This window comes from Camelus bactrianus, chromosome X (genome assembly GCF_048773025.1).
Source record: "Camelus bactrianus isolate YW-2024 breed Bactrian camel chromosome X, ASM4877302v1, whole genome shotgun sequence".
Classification (NCBI taxonomy): Eukaryota; Metazoa; Chordata; class Mammalia; order Artiodactyla; family Camelidae; genus Camelus; species Camelus bactrianus.
Window position 1 is genome coordinate 47,279,132 of NC_133575.1, and position 23,664 is coordinate 47,302,795.

The window sequence follows — 23,664 nt, forward strand, 5'->3', positions numbered from 1 at the left end:
AACCTCAACTATACCAATTACTTTTTTTTTTGAAGGTTAAAAAATATTTTATTTAGAAAAATGTTGAAATGATTGTATGATAATTTGAACAGCTAGACGGTACAAACAATAAATAGAAAATTACCTTTTGATGTCTTCCAACAGTTGCATTATATGTGCCTTCTTTCTTCAGATGTGAAAAAAAGTATACAACTGATCTTTTAACAAGTGATTATTTCTCCTTTTTCCATATTTAGAAATCCTTATGATTCCTCAGACAGTTCCTTTTGTAATAAACTTTTCTTTTCTCCCTCAGCCAGCTCCAGTGGGTTCACCTTTATAGGACCTGAGATCAGGATAGAAGGGAAGTCATGTAAATGTTTCTTTACTGGGATAAATGACCTTTTATTGCTCTAACACATTAAAATTTGTTGATCTGTCTTACACTTTGTCTCATGTATTTTGAAGTTCTGATGTTAGGCACATACATAATAAGGACTGTTATGTTTTCTTAGAGAATTATGTAATGCTCCACTTTATCCCTAATAATTTTCCTTGCATTGAAGTCTGCTCTGTCTGAAATTAATACAGCTATTTCAGTTTTCCTTTGATTAGTGTTAGTCTGGTATATCTTTCTCCATTCCTTTACTTTTAATCTCTATGTGTCTTCATATGAGTCCATTTTCTCTCCTTTATTAGCCTATCAATTACACTTCACTCTTTTTAGTGGTTGCCCTAGAGTTTGCAATGTGCATTTATAACTAATTCAAGTCCACTTTTCAAACAACACTCTATGGCATCACAGGTAGTACAACCATCTATTTAGTAATTCACTCCAGAATTTTACTGGGATTTCATACTACTTTTACCATTTTAGGAAGTAGTAAGAAAATATTCCTAATTCATTCCCTTCATTCTTTGTATCATTGCTGTCATTCATTTGGCTTAAACAGAAGGTATAATCAAAATATATTCATTGATATTATTATTTTTGAACAAACTGTTATCTATTAGATCAATTAGTTGATCTAATTATTTTTCTTTATATAGATCTGAGTTTCAGACCTATACCATTTTCCTTCTTTCTGAAGAACTTCTTTTAGCATTTTTACCAGGCTGAGCTAATGACAACAAATTTCCTTAATTTTTGTTTATCTCAGAAAGTCTTTATTTTTAACTTTTGAAGGATAAGTTTGAAGGAAATAGAATTCTAGATCTGTGGTCTTCTATCAACACTTAAAGGATTTCAATCCTTTCTCTTCTTGGTTGCATGGCTCCTGACTACAACTCTTACCTTTGTTCCTGTATTGGTCAGGTGTTTTTCCCCTGGATTATTTTAGGATTTTTTTCCTTATCTTTGATTTTCTGCAATTTGAAATATGATATGCCTAGGTGTAGGGGCCTTGGGGGTTTTGATGTTGTTGTTGTTGTTGTTGTTTTTGTCTTTGTCTTGCATTAATCCTGTTTTGTCTTCTCTAAGCTTCCTGGATCTGTGATTTGTTGTCTGACATTAATTTGGAGAAAATCTCAGTCATTATTGCTTTAAATATTTCTTCTGTTCTTTCCTTTCTTCTCCTTCTAGTATTACCATTACAAATACGATACACCAGGGAGAGAGAAGCAAAATGGCAGAGTAGAAGGACGCTTGTAGCTCACCCTCTCCCACAAATACACCAAAACTCACATCTACGGACCTAGTTAGCCAACCAGAGCACCTGCCGAACTCTGACAAAACATCACCCTCTATGAAAGATAAAAACGCCAAAAATCCGGTAGGAGAAAAGGAAAAAAGAAAGAAGATAAAGCAAAACTGTGCGAAACCAATCCCATGGGGAGGAAGCTGCAAAGGAGGACTGGCGCTTGTTCACTGGGTCTCCCCTCTCCAACAGAGAAGCCATTGGGATGGAAGGGGAGACTCCAAGGCTCAGATTTGCCCCAAGCACACCTTAACCAACAGAACTGAGTTAAATGGGCACAAAGGGTCCCCACGACACCCAGCCTGAGATGTGAGCTGGCAGCTGCAGGCAGGGACAGGCTGCCTGAGCCAGGTGGAGTACTGGGGTGGCTACACTGAGGCAGCACCGGGGGACTGCAGGGTGCTGCACGCCATGGCTGGGAGGGGATACAGAGCAGAACCACCTCGGTCCCCCATAAATTGTAAAAATAAGCAAAGCAGCAGGGCTGGTGTGCCATAGCCTTTATCTCCTCAGACCTGCACCGCCATTACTGGCACTTCTCCTGAGAAGAGAGGCGGGGCTCAGCAACAGCCACCATCTCCTCCAGTGTGCAGCACCCGGGCGGGGGTGGGGCTGAGACCTGAATCCGCACCCTGGGGCTCCATAACCTCCTACACAGGACTGAGACTTGTTTACAGCCTGTGGCAGATAGGATCTTTCTGCCATGGCACCTCAGAAAACTCACACTGCCAAGACAAACAAGGAACTGAGTTTTGGAACAGAGCAGGGGTGGGGCTGTTCCACGGACTTCCCTGAGCCAGCCTTTGGAGTGCCGACCCGAGGTGGAGCAGACAGCTGCACAGAACAGCAGAGCAACCGGCACCAGGAAAGGGCAGGGAGCTACCCGCCTTCTTGGCAGGAACACAGCACCTGACCATGGTGCTGGGAAGGGGTGCAATCAGCCCATCTGCCTCCCCAAAGTGCAGCATCTGACTGCGGCATCAGGAAGGGGAGAAACCCGCCCGCCCACCGGGTAAGAGCTCAGCACCAGACCCAGTGTTGGGAAGGGGCGCGAACTGCTAGCCAATAGCCACTGGGAGCAGCACAGACAAGGGCGCCAACAGAGGGCCTCTGGAAAGAACAAGCTGAGTTTGCAAAACAGGGCAAAGACACAAAGACCTCTCGATAAAATCATTAAGAGCACACCATCTCCAGGAGAACTAGATAACTGATACTTCTTAAGCAACAGTGCCAGAGAGATATGAGCAATGTGAATAAGCAGAGGAACCACTCCCAATTAAAAGAGCAAGAGAAATCCCCTGAAAGCACAATAAAGGAAATAGACATTGATGGTCTATTAGATCAAGATTTCAAAAAAAGGCAGAAGAGAGAAGATGGCGGAGTAGAAGGATGCTCGCTCACCCTCTCCCACAAATGCACCAAGACTCACATACATAGACCCACTCAGCCAACCAGAGCACCTGCGGAACTCTGACAGAACATCGTCCTCTTCAAAAGACAGAGATGCCAAAAATCTGGTAGGAGAAAAGGAAAAAAGAAAGAATAAAATGCAAAGCAGAGCGGGATGGGTCCCACGGGGAGGGAGGAGCAAAGGAGGATTGGCGCTCATTCCCTGTATCTCCCGCCTCCAACTGAGAGGCCAGCAGGTCAGAGGGGGAACCTCCGAGGCTCGGATCTGTACAGAGCAGCCATTGACTGACAGAAATAAGTTTAACAGTTACAGAGGGTCCCAATGACACCCAGGCCGAGACATGGGCCAGCAGCTGGGGGCAGGGCCAGGCTGCCCAAGCCAGGCAGAGGATGGGGGCTGCTGCACTGAGGCAGCCCCGGGGGGATTGCAAGGGGCTGCACACCGTGGCTGTGGGTGCACAGGGCAGAAACTGGGCCCACCATAAAACAACACGGTTGATGTGCCCTGGGGGGAAGGGAGCATACCCCCATCTCTGAAAACCCGCAGAAAGTTTGTGGGGGAAGAGAGGCGGGGCTCAGGCACAGCCACCATATGCTCTGGCGTTGCTTAGCATCCAGGCGGGGGCGGGGGTGAAACCTGCATCTGCACCTAAGGGCTTAGCAGCCTCAAAGGACAGACGGAGACTTCTCTACACCCCGAGGCAGTTAGGATCCTTCCATCCTGGTCCCTCAGAGAACCTGCTCTGCCAAGACAAACAACGAGCTGGGTTTTGGCCTGGAGCAGGGACAAGGTTGTTCCTCGGTCTTCCCCGAGCCCACCTGTGGAGCGCCAACCCGAGGAGGAGTGCGCAGCTGCACAGAGCAGCAGAGCGACCGGCACCGGGAGAGGGAGGGCGGCCCCCCACCTTTTGGGCAGGAATGCAGACACTGCCCACGATGCTTGGAGGGGCTGGGACCCACCGTCCCACCTGGCCAGTCTGAAACATCTGAATGTGGCATCATGAGGGGCAGTGACACGCCCGCACACAGCAAAGGAGAGCTGCACCTGACCCAGTGTTGGGAGGAGGTGCGATCCGCTTGCCCACAGGTACTGGGCGCAGCACAGAAGAGGGCGCCAATGGAGGGCCTCTGGAAACAGCAAGCTGAGCTTCCAAAACAGGACGAAGACAGAAAGACTTCACGTTAAAAGCACACAGACTCTAGGAGAACACCAACACCACCCCTTTTTTTTTCCTTAAGTCTGCTGTTACTTGTTCTATTTTCTATTACCCTCTAAATTTTTACTTCTTAATTCATTTCTATTTCTCTTGGGTTTTGTTGTCCTGTTATTGATTACACACAGGTTTCAAATACATTTTTTCATCTTTTCCCCCTTTTTTAAAGGTTTTAAAAGGACGTCTCAACCCAATTGAAATTCTGCTTCAACTTGCTCTTCTATTACTCATTATACACAGTTTTCAAAACTTTTCTTCTCCCTTCTTTTAAAATTTTCTCCATTTTTTCTTTTTTTCCTAAGTATCATTCCTAGATAAGCATTAGACAGATAAACTCCTTAAGGACCACAATAGATAACTGATAGTCCATGAACCACAGTGCCAGAGAGGTATGAGCAAGATTAAGAAGCAGAGAAACAATTCCCAATTAAAAGAACAAGAGAAATTCTCTGAAGGAACGATCAGTGAAATAGCATCAATAGCCTACTAGATCAAGATTTCAAAAAAGGAGTGATCAAAGAGCTGAAGGAACTAAGAGAGATAGTGTTTAGAGATATAAAATATGTCAAAAATGAAATTGAAGCTATAAAGAAGAGTGAAGTAGAATGGGTAAGCTCATTGACTAAGATGAGGAATGATCTAAAAGCTGTGCAAAGCCGACTAGATAATGCAGAGGAACGAATTAGTGACCTAGAAGACAGGACAATAGAAAGCACCCAATCAGAAAAGCTATAAGAGAAACAAATAAAAAATAATTAAAATAGCATAAGGGACCTATGGGGTAATATAAAGTGTGCCAATCTTCACATAATAAGGATCCCAAAAGGGAAAGAAAGATCAAAGGGGATTGAAAAGGTTTTTGAAGAAATCATGACTGAAAACTTCCCAAACTTAAAGAAGGAATCAGATATCCAAGTACAGGAAGCTCAGAGGGTCCCAAACAGGAAGAACCCAAATAGACCCACACCAAGACATATCATAATTAAGATGGCCAGAGGCAAGGATAAAGAAATGATTCTAAAGGCAGCAAGAGAAAAGCAAAGACTGAGTTACAAGGGAACCCCCATAAGGCTCTCAGCTGATTTCTATACACAAATACTACAGGCCAGAACGGAGTGGCAAGATATATTCAAATTCCTGAATGAAAAAAAGATGCAGCCTAGGATACTTTATCCAGCAAGATTATCCTTTAGGATAGAAGGAAAAATAAAGAATTTCACAGACAACAAAAAAATACAAGAGTTTGGCAACACTAAACCCATGCTAAAAGAAATACTGAAAGCTCTATTCTAAATAGAAAAGCAGCAGGATGCTACAGAAATGAGAAACACACAACTGGAAAGGTGATAACTCATGAATTACAAATAAAATAAACATGAAATTATAAAAGAAGACATACAAATCATTGAGAGTGGGAGACGGAGGCAGGGAAATATAGAATATATTTTTTTCATTCTTCTATAATTTTTTTAATGGTAGGATGGGTTTGAGATCATGTTACTATCAGTTTAATAAAAACAGTTATAGTAATGGGCTAATAGATTTACGAAAAATGGTAACCACAAGACAAAAACTTACAAGGGAGTCACAACAACTGAATAAATTTCATGATACTACAAAGGAAAATTACCAAACCACAAAAGGAAGAAGAAAGGAACAAAGAGAAAATACCAAATGAACTGCAAAGAGAAGATCAAAAGGGCAATAAACACACATCTATCATTAATTACTGTAAATGTTAATGGACTAAATGCTCCAATTAAAAGACATAGAGTGGCAGAGTGGATAATAAAGCAAGAACCTTCAATATGCTGCATACAAGACACCCACTTTAGGGAGAAGGACACATACAGATTGAGAGTGAAAGGATGGAAAAGGATATTCCATGCAAATGGAAAAGCCAAAAGAGCAGGTGTTGCAGTACTGATTTCAGACAAAATAGACTTTAAAACAAAGGCCATAAAGAAAGGTAAAAAAGGACATTTTATAATGATTAAAAGAGTGGTACAAGATGAGGACATTACACTCGTTAATATACGTGCATCTAATATAGGAGCACCTAAGTACATAGAAAAATTGCTAACAGAGAAAAAGGGGGATATTGATGGGAATACAATCACAGTTGGAGATTTTAACACCACATTAACTTCACTAGGCAGATCTTCCAGGCAGAAAATAAATAAGGAAACAGAGAAATTAAATAATACAATAGAAAAATTAGATTTCGTGGATATTTTTAGAGCATTACACCCCCCAAAAATAGGATATACTTTATTTTCAAGTGCACATGGAACATTTTCCAGGATTGATCATGTACTTGGGCACAAAAGAAACCTCAATAATTTTAAGAAGATTGAAATTATTTCAAGCATCTTTACTGACCACAGTGCCATGAAACTGGAAATCAACAACAGAGAAACAAAACAGAAAAAAACAAAAGCATGTAGATTATATAACATGCTATTAAAAATACAAAGGCTCAATGAGGAAATGAAAGCTGAAATTAAAAAATACCTTGAGACAAATGACAATAAAGCACAACCACTCAAAATCTATGGGACACAGCAAAGGAAATGCTAACAGGGAAGTTTATAGCGATAAAGGCATTCCTCAAAAGGGAAGAACAATCTCAAATAAACAATTCAACCCACCAGCTGAACGAATTAGAAAAAGAAGAACAAACAGCCCGAAAAGGCAGAGAAGGAAGGAACTTATAAAGATTAGGGAGGAAAAACTACAATAGAGATTAACAAGACCATAGAAAAAATCAACGAAACCAAAAGCTGGTTTTTTGAAAAAGTAAATAAAATCGACAAACCTCTGGCCAAACTCACAAAGAAGAAAAAAGAGAGAGCACAAATGAGCAAAATAAGAAAGAAAAATGAAGAAATTACAACAAATAACATGGAAATACAGAATATCATACAACAATATTATGAAAAACTATATGGCACCAAACTGGATAACCTAGAGGAGATGAACAAGTCTCTGGAAACATACTGTCCACCAAGACTGAATCAAGAAGAAACTGACCACTTGAAAAATCCGATCACTAGAAATGAAATCAAATTAGTATTAAAAAAAAAAAAAAAAACTCCCTACAAATAAAAGTCCAGGACCGGACAGCTTCACCGGGGAATTCTACCAAACATACAAAGAAGAACACATACCAGTCCTCAAACTCTTCCAGATGATTGAAAAGGAGGAAATATTCCCAAACTCATTCGATGAAGCCACCATCACCCTGATACGAAAACCAGGCAAAGACACTACCAAAAAAGAGAATTATAGGCCAATATCACTGATGAACATAGATGCCAAAATCCTCACCAAAATATTAGCAAATAGAATCCAACAACACATAAAAAAGATTATACATCATGACCAAGTGGGTTTCACCCAAGGGACACAAGGGTGGTTCAACATACGCAAATCAATCAATGTAATACATCACATCAACAAGAGAAAGGACAAAAACCACATGATCATCTCAATAGAGGCAGAAAAAGCATTTGATAAAATTCAGCACCCATTTATGATAACAACTCTCACCAAAGTGGGTATAGAGGGAACGTATCTCAAAATAATAAAAGCTATATATGACAAGCCTACAGCCAGCATAGTACTGAGTGGTGAAAAACTCAAAAGCTTCCCACTAAACTCTGGGAGAAGACAAGGATGCCCACTATCACCACACCTATTCAACATAGTCCTGCAGTCCTAGCAACAGCAATCAGGCAAGAGAGAGAAATAAAAGGGATCCAAATAGGAAAAGAAGAGGTAAAAGTGTCACTATATGCCGACAACATGTTACTATATATAGAGAACCCTAATGGGTCCACACAAAAACTACCAGAGCTGATTGAAGAATTCAGCAAGTTAGCAGGTTACAATATTAACGTTCAAAAATCAGTTGCATTTCTCTATACTAACAAATAATCAACAGAAAATAAAGTAAAGAAATAATCCCCTTTAAAATAGCACCCAAGGTAATAAAATATCTGGGAATAAATCTAACCAAGGAGGTGAAAGAATTATACACAGAAAATTATAAACCATTGTTGAAAGAAATTAAAGAAGACATTAAAAATTTGAAAATTATCCCATGCTCTTGGATTGGAAGAATCAATATTGTTAAAATGGTCACACTGCCCAAGGCAATCTACAGGTTTAATGCAATCCCTATCAAATTACCCAGGACATATTTCACAGAACTAAAACAAACCATAATAAAATTTATATGAACCATCAAAGACCTAGAATTGCCAAAGCATTACTGGAGAGAAAGAAAGGGTCTGGAGGAATAACTCTCCCAGACTTCAGACAATACTATAGAGCTACAGATAGCAAGACAGCATTGTATTGGTACAAAAACAGACATATAGATCTATGGAACAGAACAGAGAGCCCAGAAATGAACCCACAAACGTTTGGTCAACTAATCTTCAACAAAGGAGGCAAGAATATACAATGGAATACAGACAGTCTCTTCAGCAAATGGTGTTGGGAAAACTGGACAGCAGCATGTAAAACAATGAAGCCAGAACACTCCCTTACACCATATACAAAAATCAACTCAAGATGCATCAAAGACTTAAACATAAGACAAGATACAATAAACCTCCTAGAGGAAAACATAGGCAAAACATTATCTGACATACATCTCAAAAATTTTCTCCTAGAAGAAATAAAAGCAAGAATAAACAATTGGGACCTAATGAAACTTACAAGATTCTGCACAGCAAAGGAAACCAGAAGTAAAACAAAAAACAACCTAAGGAATGGGAGAAAATTTTTGCAAATGAAACTGATAAAGGCTTGATCTCCAGAATATAAGCAGCTCATATGACTTAATAAGAAACAACCAAACAACCCAATCCAAAAATGGGCAGAAGACCTAAACAAGCAATTCTCCAAGGAAGACATACAAATGATCAATAAGCACATGAAAAAATGCTCAATATCACTAATCAGAGAAATGCAAATCAAAACTACAATGAGGTATCATCTCACGCCAGTCAGAATGACAATCATTGAAAAATCCACAAATGACAAATGCTGTAGAGGCTGTGGAGAAAAGGGAACCTTCCTACACTGCTGGTGGGAATGCAGTTTGTTGCAGCCACTATGGAAAACAGTGTAGGGATTCCTCAAAGGACGCGGAATAGACTTACCGTATGACACAGTAATCCCATTCCTGGGCTTGTATCCAGAAGGAACCCTACTTCAGAATGACACCTGTACCCCAATATTCATAGCAGCACTATTTATGATAGCCAAAACATGGAAACAGCCTAAATGTCCATCAACAGGTGACTGGATAAAGAAGAAGTGGTATATTTATACAATGGAATACTACTCAGCCATAAAAACCGACAACATAACGCCATTTGCAACAGGGATGCTCCTGGTTAATCTCATTCTTAGTGAAGTAAGCCAGAAAGAGAAAGAAAAATATCATATGAGATCACTCATATGTGGAATCTAAAAAACAAAAACAAAAACAAACAAACAAAAAAACAAAGCATAAATACAAAACAGAAGTAGACTCATAGACATAGAATACAAAGTTGTGGTTGCCAAGGGGGTGGAGGGTGGGAAGGTATGGACGGTATTTCAAAATTGTAGAACAGATAAACAAGATTATACTGTATAGCACAGGGAAATATACACAAAATCTTATGGTAGCTCACAGAGAAAAACATGTGACAATGAATATATATATGTTCATGTATAACTGAAAAATTGTGCTGAACACTGGAATTTGACACAACATTGTAAAGTGATTATAAATCAATAAAAATGTTTTAAAAAATTTCAGAAAAGGAGTGCTCAGAGTACTGAAAGAACTAAAAGAAATAATGTTTAGAGATATAAAATAGGTCAAAAATGAAATAGAAGCTACAAAGAAGAACTATGTAGAATTAGTAAACTCATTTGCTGAGAGGAGAGCTGACCTAAAGGCTGTACAAAGCAGGCTAGATAATGCAGAGGATCGAATAACTGACCTAGAAGACAGGACAACAGAAAGCACCCAATCAGAACAGCAGAGAGAAAAGCAGATAAAAAAACAATGAAAACAATATAAGGGACCTATTGGATAATATAAAGCATGTCAATCTATGCATAATAGAGGTTCCAGATGGGGAAGAAAGAACAAAGGGGATTGAAAAGGTTTTTGAAGAAATCATGACTGAAAACTTCCCAAACCTAAAGAAGGAATCAGATATCCAAGTACAGGAGGCTTAGAGGGTCCCAAACATGAAGAAACCAAATAGAACCACACCGAGACATATCATAATCAAGATGGCCAGTGTTAAGGATAAAGAAATGCTCCTAAAAGCAGCAAGAGAAAAACAAAGAGTGAGTTAAAAGGTAACCCCCATAAGGCTCGCAGCTGATTTCTCTACACAAAGACTACAGGCCAGAAGGGAGTGGCAAGATATATTCAAAGTCCTGAATTAAAAAAAGATGCAGTCTAGTATACTCTATCCAGCAAGGCTATCCTTTAGAACAGAAGGAGAGATAAAGAACTTCAGAGACAAGCAAGAACTAAGAGTTTAGCAACACTAAACCCATGCTAAAAGAAATATTGACGGTCTACTCTAAATAGAAAAGAAGCAGGATGCTACAAAAATGAGAAATTCATAACTGGAAAGGAGATAACTTCCATGAATTACAAAAAGAATAAACACAAAATTGTAAAAGAAGACATCTAAATCATTAAGAGTGGGAGAGGGAAGCAAGGAAAACAGTATGGAGATTCCTCAAAAGACTAAAAATAGCCTTACCATATGACCCAGGAATCTCGCTCCTGGGCTTATATCCAGAAGGAACCCTACTTCAAAATGACACCTGCACCCCAATGTTCATAGCATCACTATTTACAATAGCCAAGACATGGGAATAGCCTAAATGTCCATCAACAGATGACTGAATAAAGAAGGTGTGGTATATTTATACAATGGAATACTATTCAGCCACAAACACCGACAACATAACGCCATTTGCAGCAACATGGATGCTCCTGGAGAATGTCACTCTAAGTGAAGTAAGCCAGAAAGAGAAAGAAAAATACTGTATTAGATCGCTCATATTTGGAATTAAAAAAAATAAATACAAAACAGAAACAGACTCATAGACATAGAATACAAACTTGGGGTTGCCAAGGGGGCCGGTGGTGGGAAGGGACAGACTGGGATTTTAAAATGCAGAATAGATAAACAAGATTATACTGTATAGCACAGGGAAATATATACAAGATCTTGTGGTAGCTCATAGCAAAAAAAAAAAAAATGTGACAATAAATATATATATGTTCACGTATAACCAAAAAATTGTGCTCTACACTAGAATTTGACACACTGTAAAGTGACTATTACTCAATAAAAAAATGTAAAGAAAAAACCAAAGAAAAAAAAAACGAATATGATACACCTTTTGTACTTACCCCACAGTTCTTAGATATTCTGTTCTGGTTTGTTTGTTTGTTTGTTTGTTTGTTTGTTTTTCCTCTTTGCTTTTCAGTGTTGAAAGTTTCTGCTGACATATACTCAAGTTCAGAGATTATTTCCACAGTTGTGTCTAGTCTATTATAATAAGCCCATCAAAGGCATTCTTCATTTCTATTACAGTGCTTTTTATCTCTAGTATTTCTTGTTTATTTCTTTTTAGAATGTCCCTTTCTCTTCCTGTATCACTCATCTGTTTTTACACATTGTCTACTTTTTCCACTGGAGTCCTTAGCATAATTAATCATAATTACTTTAAATTGCTAGTGTAATAATTCCAGGATTCCTACCATATCTGACTCTGGTCCTGATGCTTGCTCTGTCACCCAAACTGTGTCTTTTGCCTTTTAGCATGTCTCATCATTTTTTGTTAAATGCTGGAAATGAAGTACTGGGTAAAAGGAACTGTGGTAAGTAAGGCCTTTAGTAATGTGGTGGAAATGGGGGAGGAGGGCACGTGTTCTATAGTCCTATGATTTGGTCTCAGTCTTTTATTGAGCCTTTGTTCCTGGACTATAAATTTCATAAATCCTTTTCATTTTTCTCCTCCACTTAGGTGGCACAGGATGGTGAGAGGGTATTTCTCTTCCCTTGTCAGGTATTTCTCGTCCCTTAAGTCAGTTAGGCTCTGAGAAAAACCAGATAGATTAGACTCTATAAAACAATTTCTCTTCAGAGCAGGCTAATAGCAAAAATGTTCTGGTGTATTTCAAAATGGCTATTTTTCCCCTCCCTACTGGCAACAGAAGATTTTTCTCCAATCTTCACTCTGAGAACCTGGTAGAGCTCCCGAAGGTGAAGCTCATAATAGTGTGAGTGTGCCCCCTTAAGACTGGATCCCCCTAGAGTTTTTAAGTCTTACACTTGTCCTCACTGAACCCCCAGCTATTTGTCAATTACAGTGCAGGTTTTCCTACCCTAGTACTGATTCTCACGGAGATTTCAGCTTGAGGGTCTTTGCTTTGGTGTGTTGTGGTATCTGTATCTGTGTCTCTCTCTCCAATTTGGGGAGGTAAAGTGTAGCAATTTTCCCTGTAACTTCAAGTCTCCGGTGGCTCTAAGAAAGTTTGTGATTTTTTTCAGTTTATTTAGCTTTTTTACTTGTTAGATGAAGTGATGACTTCCAAACCATTCACATGCCAGACCAGAAACCAGAAAGGCCTGTCTTGAACTTAGAATGCATCTTTTTTACCCATGCCTGATTTTCTAACATCAAGTTTTAGTCATTTGTAGTGACTCATTGAGTTATACAGATCTTCCAAATTTTGACCTATTTCATTATACAACATAAAAATCACTTCATTTAATATCCCCAATGATCTCATCAGAAAAGTCTTTAAGTCTGGAAAGCTATCAAGCTCATAGTAATGAACACAATTTTTCCAAAATTCTAATTTTCCCTTGAAAGCACAAATTTTATCATTTGTAACAATACTTTTAGTTATTTGTCTTGAAATGGCAGGCCCACTTCATCAATTTTTGAGAAAATATCTGTGAAATATCAAAGTCTGCTTAGCCATAGATTTTTTTTTTGATCTGTTGTTCCTTCAGGTAAAAATAGTATTCCATGAAAAAACTGCTAGTTTGACTCACAACTCAATCATACAAATGCTTTTCCTCAAAACAATCATAATACTTCTTTATGTAGCATAAGTGCTTTATATGTAATTTCTACTTTGTCACAAAATACTAAATGATATATTTAGGGTCAAGAATTAATAAAATTATTTTAAATTTTCTCATCAAGTTCCTTCTTAAGTGAAACTGATTTTTTTCTGTGTGGTGGTGAAGAATACAGTAACTACTGTACAGTTTGATACCACTTCCTTGATTTGTGCTAAAATGTAACTGCTTTTGTCCTATCAGTGGAAATATTAACACAGTAGAAAAAAGGCAAAATAACATCTTAGCATTATTTTGAAAATAGTCTGATGAAAGCTATTCTGACAGGTGTGAGGTGACACCTCATTGTGGTTTTGATTTGCATTTCCCTGATGACTAGCTAGGTTAAGCATCAATTCATATGCCTGTTGGTCATCTGTATGTCTTAGGGAAATATCTATTCAGGTCTTCTGCCCATTTTTTAATTAGGTTGTTTGATTATTTGCTATTGAGTAGTACGAAATGTTTATATATTTTGGAAGTTAACCCCTTATCAGACATATGATTTGCAAATATTTTCTTCCATTCAGTAGGTCATCTTTTAATTCTGTTGATGGTTTCCTTTGCCCTGGCTCTACTTTAAATTTTTAATTAATAAATTTTATTTTTAGAGGAATTTTAGGCTCAAAGCAAAGTACAGAGGGTTCCCACATAACCCCTATGCCCAAACACATACAACCTCCCCTACCCCAAACCTGTATTTAAAGACTAGATGCTAATTATATGATCTTGGACAAATGATTTTATCACTCTGAACCTCAGTTTTCTTATCTATATAATGGGGTTAATATGTATATAAAGTATTATCAAGAGAATTAGAGATATTATTACTAACATTATCTTGAATTACATCCATACATAGTTAGTACTCAACATCTAATAAAGCAAAAGTTCTATTTTAAAAAAATACAACAACAAAACTTGACAGGCCAGAATAATGGGCTCAAAATAACAAGATGAAACATAACAGGTATGTATTAGTGTCCTACGGCTGCTGAAATAAATTACCACAAACTTGGTGAGTTAAAACATACTTTTCCCTTACAGTTTTGTAGGTCAGAAATTCAAATTTAATTTCACTTGGCCAAAATCATGGTATCAGCAAGGCTATATTCCCTCCAGAGTCTACTGTCCTTTCTAGTTTCTAGAGCTATGTTCCTTTCATTCACTGGTTTGTGACCATTCTCTCCATCTTCAAAGCCAGTAGCGTAGCATCTTGTTTTACTTGTCACATTGCCACCTTCGTTGGTCACATCATATCTCCCCCTAATAAGGACACTTATGATGTCATTTAGGGTCTACCCAGATAATCCAGGATAATCTCCTCATCTCTAAATCCTTAATTTAATCACATCTGCAGAGCCCCTTTTACCATATAAGGCAACATTCATAGGTTCTAGAGATTGGGACTGGATATCTTTGGGAGCCATTATTCAGCTCACCACAGGTATGAATATAAAGGTAGCATCTAGGTTTAAAAAAAAAAAAACTATTTCAAGTTCAGGGTAGTTAAGAAACCTGGAGCAACAGAAGTCCATTTGAAAACAAGATTATTTGATACCATCAGTGTGATCATTGGTGTGTTTTGCTTACAACAACAACAGAAAAAATCCCTAACATATTTCAATTTTGCTCTGCATCAAAAGAAGTAGAGGGTTCAGAATAAGAACGACAACAGTCTTAGACTGCACTTGGATTACTATACTTTGTTATAAATTACATAGTTTAAGAAGAGACAATTAAAAAAACAATTAAAATTAAGAAGAGACAATTAAGAAGAGACATTCTATCCAGGAGGAAAATAACTAGTATGATGAAAGAACTAAGAAGTCTGTTCTATAATAAATAGCTAATTTCTTTTGTATGTACTATATGTCAGGCACTGTTCTAAATAAATTACTGGTCTCAACAACTCTATGAGGTAGATACTATCTGTTAATTGCCCCCATTTTCCAGGCATAATATGTAATTTTCTCCGAATCACATGTGCTAGTAAACTACTAGGCCAGATTCAAACCCAGGAAACCTGGCTCTGGAGCCCAAAATTTAGGCACCATGCTATATTGTCTTTCTAAGACATCAGAGAATGAAAGAAGTCATTTCAGGAGGTAAGAAAAAATGTTCTTAAGTTACTAAAAGATTATTAGGTAGAAGAATTAGACTTAGTCTACATCATTATAGAAGTCAAGACCAAGACTGAGGGCTAAAAGTTATACATTTGAAGAAGTTCAACAGATTCATTCTAAATCTGCTTTGTGAGATTGTGAGTCTTGGAATTGATTAAGCAGAAGTTAAACACCTGTTGAGGATATTCTAGAAACTGGATGGAGTGGTGAGGACTACAACTCCCTAAGGAAAGCTCACTAGTGCAGTCAAGGTGGAAAGGAGGCCTGTGTACTTTGCAAAAGCCCCCTAGGGGAAATCTTCCATCACCACACCAAAGGGCTTTCTTAGTACCTCCCTCTTGAGAATCACTATTACAGATGCTTTCTAAAGATAGTTTATAAGATTTAGCAGTAAACTGGACTACTTTATAAATGTTAATTTTATCCAGCAGCCCAAGAAACTTCCACAGCCTAATTCATGCCTTGCTGCCATTACTACTTTACAATATGCCTGTCATCTGGAGGCCACAGATTATATTAAGACAGTGGTCTCCAAACATTTTCAACCATGAGCCACAATAAGAAATACATTACTAATTGCAAAAGAGTTTCATAAATAACACTTACCTTTACACATATTCTAATTTTTTCTATTCTTGCCCATTTCATGTTTTTAAAAGTTACTGAGCATAACTCATGAAATTAATTTCATGATAGCACCAATGGTTTCTCACCCGACAGTATAGAAAATTTAAGCTAAGAATAGTATTTATTTGTTGTTTCCCTAGTACTCCTAAATTTTTCTAATGCTATACATTCACTGTTTGCATATAAACATTTTTCTGTATTCTCAGTTCCCTAATGGACTTCTTCACCTACAGTGATTTTTTTCCTCCACCTTACCTGAGCTACCATCTCCCATGGTCAGATCCTAGACCTTTATCTATGATACTACATCTAAAATCACATTTTCAAGCACACTACTCTCTGACCATCACCCATCTCTTTATTGAATCTCTAGAAAACCACTAGTCCTAAAATTATTTGTACATCCAATTTGTGCACTCCATCACCTCTGACTCTTATGTCTTTATGCAGCTTAGATCCCACAGTCTATCACCATACTCTTTCCTTGTATGTATCAGCTCAACTCCCCTGCCTCTCTCTCCCTTTGTCATACATTCAGCTCCCTCGTATCTGCGGGATTCACATCCACAGTTGGTTGAGACCACTGATGTGAAACCTGTGGACATGGAAGGCCAACTATATTTCTTATACTATGCCATTTTATATAAAGGACTTGAGCATCTGCAAATTTTGGTATCTGGTGGTGCTCCTCGAACCAATCCCCCCATGGATATCAAGGGACAACTGTATTTCCTTGTTAGAATACCAACCCTAGTTGAATTCAATTATCCCTTTCCTCTTCTCAAATAATTTAGTCCTAAAGCCAGTAAATGGGATAAAACAAGAAAAAGGAAGGTGTCCAAAGTGGAAAGGGTTATCTATGATTGATTGTCATGGGATGTCAAGGCCTTGACAGAGTGAGGAAGGCATCTAACCAGAGGAAATCCTGGTGTGTGAATGTCAGATCCCAAGGGGGTGAGTATAGGGATGGGTACCTGTTGTGGGGTATCAGAGCTCAAATGTAATAAGCATGGTATCCATTAGATTCAGAGAGGAGACTCAGAGCTGAAGTGTGTTGGGAAAATGAGTCCACATAGAGGGGGATGGCCAGGGCTTAGAACCAAAGCAGGATGAGGGAGGCGTACATGCCAAAGGGTAGTCTGACATAGGATATTAGAGCCCAAACATGGTGAGGTGGGCGTCCACGTGTGTTGTGGGGGGAGTGGTCTGGAATGAGAAGTCAAAGCCTGAGCAAAATTATACCATCCCCATTAGGAAGGGAATGATGGTGGAAATGGGAGATTGGTTACAAGGGGATTGCTTCATTAAAGATAATGGAAGCTTGGTTTCTTACTGTTACAAATAAAGGGAAAAATAGAATAAATCCTATGGTATTAGATTGGCTTTAGAATTCATGAGTTTTAATATTTATAGATATATAAATAAACATAGATGTAAATAACTATGTAATTTTCAAATGTGTCAAAGTCATACAAGTCAAGGAAAGAGTAGGGAACTATTCCAAGACTAAAGAAGACTAAAGATATATGACAGCTAAATGTAACACGAGATTCTAAATTATTTTTTTCCATAAAGATTATTGAGACAATTATTAGAACATGAATAAGCTCTAATGATGTGACTGTACTATAATATCATTGTGAATTTTTTATATTTTGCTGGTTGCTTTGTGGCTGTATAAAAGAATGCCTTTGTTTGTGGGAAACATACATGAAAGTATTCAGGAGTGATGTGGTATCTGGTCAGCAACTTATTCTCAAATGGTAGTTTTTAAAAGATCTTTGTACTATATATGTCCAATTTTTCTCTAAATCTGTGATTGTTTTCAAAATTTTAAGAATGAAAGTGAAACCCACAAAACCATGGTGATTTTGTTTCACTTTAAATTTATAACCACAAGCCTGAAGTGGGCAATCAGTGCTGTCCAACAGTCCTATTCTGTTTCCCTAGTTGGTTCACTCTCCCACTTGTTGAGATTGCTATTTCACATCTTATCTCTCCTCTCTCCTTCAACACTCCTCCCTTCTCATTCTAAGCTGATGACCTTTCTTTTAGTTTCAGGGGAAAAAAAAATCTATCAAAAGAGAACTTGCCTATCCTTTCACCACAAGTTCTTTATTCTACCTGCATTTGTACTGATATACTCTGCCCCCCTACCTGTTACTATGGATAAATTGTTCCTTCTACTAAGGCCAACTCTTCTCTTATACACTTGATGCAATTCTTCTTGCTCCTGTATCATCAAGTTTTCCTCTCTATTAAATAATTCCCACCAGCATACAAACATACTCTACTATCTCTCATTAAAAAGAAAAAGAAAACTACAGCTAATGTACATTTCTTTGCTCTCAATTTAGAAAATTCCTCCAAATAATTCTATTCTCCCTGACTCCATTTCCTTTCCTGACATCCTCTTAGAACCACTCCAATCAATCTTTTGAGCTCAGGGTTCCATTAAAATATCTCTCACTAAGATCACCAATAATCTTCATATTACCATCATATTACCAAATCCCCAGTCCTCATCTTGATCTCTCAGCAGAATTTGTTACAATCCATCACTGACTTTTTCTGAAAGCACTTGTTTCATTTGGCTTTCATGACAAGCTGTCTTTATTTTCCTCCTATCACATTGACTATTCCTTTTGTTTCCTTTACTAAATTCTCTACTTCCCTAACATTCAGCATTGGATTGTGCCAGGGTTGGTCCTTGGACTTCTCCTTTCTATCTACACTCATTCTGTAAGTGATTTTATTCACTTTTGTGGTTTTCAATATCACTTCTAATGTTATATCTCCATCTCTGAAATCCAAGTTTGCAAATCCACTGTGTACTAGACATCGTCACTTGAATATCTCAAATTTAACATATCTACAACAGAATCCTTAATTCTCAGTCCCAGCCTCACAAAATCTGGTCCTCCCTCAGTGTTTCCCTTCTTAGTATATGGTGTTACCATTCATTTTATTGCTTAGGCTAAAATCCTAGGGACCACCCTTGATTATTCTCTCACATGCCAAGCAAAACCCATCAGCAAACTTGTTAGTTTGGCCTTTAAAATATACCTCGAGTTGCTGGAACAAGACAGTGTAGACTCATTTTTACCCTGCTCCCTCACTCTAAATACAACTAAATACTCTGGAAATAATAAACAGACAAGAAAAAATGATTCCATAATATGGAAAGAAGGTAAACAGGATAGGGACCTCAAGCTTTGAAGAACAACAATGCTGTGAGTTCCCAGAGTTTTCATTTTACTTCCTAAATATCCCAGACTAGGCACCAGGAGGCCTGAAATCCACAGCTACCAATAGGCATATAAAAGAAAGTAAAGACAGCTTTCTTTGGCCAAGGTGCTGAGAAAGGGGAAGTCCAATAGAGACCTAGTTGGGAGCCCCAACCCTTGCTTCACAACTGGGCTACCAGAGGATGATCTGATCAGGACACAAAGGCAGCTGCAAAGCCCCTGCCAGACCCAACCACTACTCCACGACCAGGACATGAGCACGTGGGCTGATCTGCCCACAGTAGAAACTTTAAAACCCTAATGAGTCATCCTACCTTCTGCTTCACAAAAAACGATACTGGTGTCCCATGGTAGGATCATCAAAGCCCAAGCACAGCAACCCAACCCCAGCTCAATACTGATGGCAACTGCAAACTGGCCTGCCTGCAGTGGAAGCAGTAATCCACTAGGCCAAACCAATTCCTGTTCCACACCTGGGCACCACCATGTCCCAGTCCTCTATCCAGTGGCTGAAAAGATACAGTCACGGTGGCTTCTGCCTTAACTCCTGCAGAAGAAGGTGGCCCAGTGACACCAGGTAGCCTAAGAAAGTCTTATGCTCTGGCAGGTGGTACCAATGTGGAATGAACAGGAGCTGCAGCAGCATTAGAAAAACAAAGCAGATCAGAATAGCATTGAAATGACTGACAACTAAAATGTCATAGGACCTAAAGTCCACAAAAACAGGACCTAAACAGACCTAAACAGGATGACTGCTGCTAAAATAGAAGATTTAAATAGGATCAAAAAATTCCTAAAATAGTAACCAAAATGTCCAAGTGGCAATCAAAAATCACTCCTCATACCAAGAACCAGGAAAACCACAATTTCAATTAAAAAAGACAATTAACTGACACCGATACCAAGATTACTTAGTTGTTAAAGTTACCCAAAAACAATTTCAAAGTTGCTATCATAAAAATGCTTCAACAGACAATTAAAAATTATCTTGAAAAGATGAAAAAAATAAAAAAATCTCATTAGAGAAAAGGAGCTTATTTTTGAAAAGAGTCAAATGCAAATTACAGAACTGAAAAAAAGTTAAATGACCAAAAATTTTTTTTAATTGCTAGATGAATTCAATACTAGAGTACAGATGAGAGAGAATAGAATCAGTGAACTTGAGGACAGATCAGTACAACTGACCCAGTCTGAAAAGAGAGAGAAAATAGAATGGGAAAAAAGGGAAAAAAAGAGAGAGAGAGAGAGAGACTCAGGGGTCTGTGAAACAATAATAAAAGACCTAATACCTATGTCACTGGAGACCCAGAAGGAGATGAAAAAGAATGTGGAGGTGAAAAGATATTTGAAGAGCAAAGAAAAACAGGGAACAAACAGAAAACAAATAATAAAATGGAGACAAGTTATATCACCAAGATGGTGGAATAGGAAACCCCAGATCCTCCTTCCCAAACATAGATAAGCCATTTCAAAAATATACAGATAAATACACTTTGTGAGAAATCCAGAAATTAGTTAAAAGGCTCCTGCATTCTAGTTCAGTGTGAAATCATTTGCATCAAAGGCAGTAGGAAAATCTGTGTCACTCATTTACCATAGTCCCTCTCAACTGTCTCAGGGTAGTGCAAGTGAGAGAAAACTCCCAGCATTTGATTTCTTCCTGAGAGAAAGAAGGCAAAAACATATATCCAATGTTTAGAATTTTCAGGGAAATACCCAAGGTACAAGTTTCTGTATTGCATGCATTTGGGCACTGGTGAGAACAGGTATCAGGTTGGGGCCCACTGGGCTTCACCCCAGGGTGAAATCTGGACTAGCATGTGTTCACTCACTGTAGGTCCCTGCATTCAGCTCAAAACAGAGCAAGGGGGAGAAAATCCTGAGCTTCCAGCTTCTCTTTGAGGAAGAAAAGAATCGGAGCATGTGTCCAACATTCAGGCCTTTGGAGGGGCTGGTCGCTAGCTCACTTGTCCCAGAATGCTGACAGGACCTGGCATACACTAGATGCCTGAAGGTTGCTGAGAACAAAAGAGTGCTGCGTGGTTTGCTGCTGCTCTAGAGGCCCACTGTACAGCAGACAGATTGATACAGCTCAGAGGCCCTCCCTACCTCAGGGCAGGGGGAAAGAGAGAAGACTGGAGCACATACTATTCTAGCTTTTTGTTGGGGGGCTGCCCCAGGGACTGGTTTCTGTTTCACCAGACTCAGAACACTGATGGGACCTGGCATACTCTAGAAGACAGGGGACCACTAAGTACAAAAGAGAGCTGGACAGCTTACTGTATCTCTAGAAAACTTGCAGTACCACAGACAGACATTAGGAGTAAGAAATTATCTCCTGAAAAAAAGAGTCCAGCAAATCTCTCTAATAGGGAATTTACATGTGTAAGTCCAGAGAAAATATATCCACAGAAAATACTTGAGAGACTACCAGAATCTCTAGCTGGACTGATTGATAAAGGTCTTTCATTGTACAAAACCAATTGATAAAGACTCAGAGAGGCTGTTTTTTCAAACGTGCATTTTCCAACACAAAGTTACAAAGGTACACAAAGAAACAGGGAAACATGGCCCAATCAAATGAAAAAAAAGAAAAGAAATTGACCCTAAAGAAAGAGATTTATATGAATTAACTGACAAGGAATTCAAAATAACCATCATAAGAATATTCAACAAGCTAAGGAACCTATGCATAAATAAAATGAGAATATCAATAATGAGAAAATATAAAAATGAACTAAACAAATTTCAGAGCTAAAGAATATAATACCTGAACTGAAAAATTCACTAGAGGGGTTAAAATGCACACTTGATCAAATAGAAGAAAAAATCAGCAAATCAAAGAAAAGTCTCTTAAAATTATCCAGAGGATAATAAAAAAAAATGAGTGAAGAAAGCTTAAGGGACTTCTTACAACATCAAATGAACTCATATATTCATTATGGGAGTCCCAGAAGAAACAGGAAGAGAAAGGGGAAGAAAGCTTATTTGAATAAATAATGGCAAAATTTCTCAAATCTAAAGTGGGACATGGACATCTACATTCAGAAGCCCAGTGAATTCCAATTATGATGAACTCAAAGTAATCTACACTGAGACACATTATAATCAAATTGTCAAACATGAAAAAGACAAAGATTTTGAACCATCAAAAGAAAAGAGACTTGTCAGGTAAAGGGAGCCCTTGTAAGACTACTGGCATATGTTAGCAGAAACCTTGCTGGACAATAAAAGTGGGATGATGTATTCAAAGTGCTGAAAGGCAAAAACTGCCAATCAAGAATATTATTTCTGAATAAGGGAGATAAGTGCAAAATTGCTGTAATTATAGTCTCTAAACGTGTGTGGTTCCAGATACACTATATCATTATACAGGACATGCAAAGCCGAAATAAACACTGGGCTTTCTGAGCACAATGCCTACAAAACAACTAATTGCAATTTACCTTTGTTCTACTTGGGGGGGTTTGTCTTGGTATATGCCAACTGACTGCTTACACTGTATAAAGATCCTTTAAAAAAAAAAGATTTACTTGTGTCAAATCTGAAAAACTACAGTAGTCAAATAAAGGTATATTTCAGCTGACTGCATTTGCTTTAGTGAAAGCATGACATGAAAGTGGAGATTTAAATTAAAAAAAAAAAATCCACAGTCTGATGAACTGATCAGTACCAGAGATTTTAAAGTATTTTTTTAAAATTCTGTCCTTGGAACTTGTTATTCTTTGTGGATTTTAAGAAAAAAAAATCTGTTCTGGTTTGGACATTAAATCACTTGTGGGGAAAAGAAGCCATGGACTGCAAATTTCAAAAGTCTTTAGAAGGACAGAATAAGACAGTCAGGAAAACTGGCAGCAAAGTGGGAGCAGGATGGGCTACATGTGCGCACCAAGAAGCGGAGACTGGACATGACCACTTGCAAGATGGACACAAGAAGGGCTGTTCAGTGCAGACCTTCCCATATTTGAGTGGCAAGAAGCCCAGTTATTCCTCAACAGCTAGAGGTCCAGCTTGGGAATGAGAAGTTGTTCACCCTTGCTTTGCCACTCTTGTTAATGGTGGAAAGGGTTCAAGCAAGTGTCAGGGGTGTGTGTGTGTGTGTGTGTGTGTGTGTAGCCAGGGATGCTGTGGGGCAGGTAGTAGGAAGTGACTAAATTCAAAAGTTTGGGATATGTATCAGAAATAGTATA

General features: G+C 38.4%; 1 long non-coding RNA gene and 1 other non-coding gene across 2 annotated transcripts in view; both read right to left on the reverse strand.

Moving 5' to 3' along the window:
* Nucleotides 1–23,664, reverse strand: part of LOC141576303 (uncharacterized) — a 94,294-nt gene that overhangs the window by 53,068 nt on the left and 17,562 nt on the right. The window contains exon 2 of the long non-coding RNA XR_012504643.1: nucleotides 125–325. This is a non-coding gene — a long non-coding RNA (uncharacterized LOC141576303). The remainder of the gene's footprint in view (nucleotides 1–124; nucleotides 326–23,664) is intronic.
* On the reverse strand, nucleotides 248–373 carry LOC123613893 (small nucleolar RNA SNORD22). The gene has a single exon (XR_006721323.1). It is a non-coding gene; the product is annotated as a small nucleolar RNA SNORD22 (small nucleolar RNA).